Source organism: Alligator sinensis, unplaced genomic scaffold (assembly GCF_000455745.1).
Source record: "Alligator sinensis unplaced genomic scaffold, ASM45574v1 scaffold787_1, whole genome shotgun sequence".
Taxonomy (NCBI): Eukaryota; Metazoa; Chordata; order Crocodylia; family Alligatoridae; genus Alligator; species Alligator sinensis.
Genome location: NW_005841911.1, coordinates 2,535,705 through 2,535,932, shown reverse-complemented (window position 1 = coordinate 2,535,932; position 228 = coordinate 2,535,705).

Here is a 228-nt window from a genome sequence, read left to right as displayed (position 1 = left end):
GATAATAGAGCAGCAGATATAACCTCTGAAAAACCTGTTGGGGCCACATGCTTAAGAGTAACTTCATGATTTATCAAAACAATGGAAGGTGGGCATCTTCACGCTGAATATACAAGCAGTTTTCTGGCTCTAAAAACCTGTTTCACACATCAACCTGTTTATTCTCGTTATCCTGAGTGGCTTTAAAAGTGCAACTTGCGTTCCAGTGTTCTTGCTTGCAGACCTTTT